The 1,303-nt window shown below is 49.8% G+C and overlaps 1 pseudogene across 1 annotated transcript; it reads right to left on the bottom strand.

Annotated features, from left to right (window-relative positions):
- Positions 1–344: 344 nt before the first annotated feature.
- LOC100580720 lies at positions 345–1,098 on the bottom strand (annotated as a pseudogene). The gene has a single exon (XR_180032.3). The product of XR_180032.3 is annotated as a glutathione S-transferase Mu 5 pseudogene (transcript).
- Positions 1,099–1,303: the final 205 nt, after the last annotated feature.

The following is a 1,303-nucleotide window of genomic DNA, read 5'->3' as shown; positions in this document are numbered from 1 at the left end:
TTGAGGACAGTGCTGGGGAGCTCAGGGATCAGTCCAGCTTCTCAAAGAAGAGGCAAGCACTGATAGGAAAAGCAGTCAGGTTGGTGTTAGTGCAGGAAAAGGGAGATGTTAGGAGGGGGACTTTGATGGAGGAGAGTGGGGAGCTGAAGCTTTAAAGATCCTCGATGCGGGGAGGGATCATGTTAGCAGAAAGGAAGCCAATGAGGCCTTGGGGAAAAGAAGAGAGTGGAAACAACGAAAAAGGAAGAAGGCTGGTCCAGGGAGTCGAGCTGTTCTCCAGTGTTCTCCAGGCTCCCAGGCAGCAGGGTCGGCTCCTCCCTCCCATCTTCTGGCATCGCGGAGCCCTATTTGCTGTTCCACGTAGCTGACTTCCCAAAGGACCTCGGAGGCATTGGCTGGACTTCATGTAGGCAGAGATCTTCTTCAAACCCTCAATTCGGGAGATGAAGTCCTTCAGGTTTGGGAAGGCGTCCAGGCAGCTGGGGTCAAATATACAGTTCAGGTCAAGGATGTCATAGGCAAGGAAATCCACAAAGGTGATCTTGTCTCCTGCAAACCATGGCCACTTCCCCAGAAACTGTGAGTAGAGCTTTAGCTTTTCAGGGAGTTCCTCCAGGTACTTTGGCTTCAGTTTCTCAAATTCTGGGATATAGCAGATCATGGCCAGCTGCATCAGGTTGTCTACAGTCTGGTTCTCTGAAATGTCCACACAAATCTTCTCCTCTTCTGTCTCCTCACACAGGTTGTTCTTGCGGGCAATGTGGCACAGGATGTCATTGCTCTGGGTGATCTTGTGAGCCCCATCAAACAAGTAGGGCAGATTGGGAAAGTCCAGGCCCAGCTTGAATTTTTCATTCAGCTACTGGCTTCTGTCATAGTCAGGAGAGTCCCCCATCGTGTACTTCTTTTCCTTGTAGCTTGAGTCTGTGTATTCAAGGAGCAGGCGGATGGCATGTGCCAGCCCGTGAATGTCCCCATACCCCAGTGTCATGGGCATGGTTCTCGTTGGTGCAGATTCTGCAGACCGGTGCTACACACTTTTAAACAACCAGATCTCATGAGAACTCACTCACTATCACGAGAACAGCAAGGGGGAAATCTGCCCCCATGATAAATCACCTCCTGCCAGCGCCTGCCCCTAACACTGGGAATTACAATTCAACATGAGATTTGGGCAGGGACACAAATCCATACCATATCAATGTATAAATGAGATCATACAATATTTGTCCTTCTGTGCCTGGCTTATTTCACTCAGCATAATGTCCTCCAGGTTCATCCGTGTTGTTCCAAATGGCAGGAT

This window comes from Nomascus leucogenys, chromosome 21 (genome assembly GCF_006542625.1).
Source record: "Nomascus leucogenys isolate Asia chromosome 21, Asia_NLE_v1, whole genome shotgun sequence".
Taxonomy (NCBI): domain Eukaryota; kingdom Metazoa; phylum Chordata; class Mammalia; order Primates; family Hylobatidae; genus Nomascus; species Nomascus leucogenys.
This window is presented reverse-complemented; position numbering and strand designations above follow the sequence as displayed.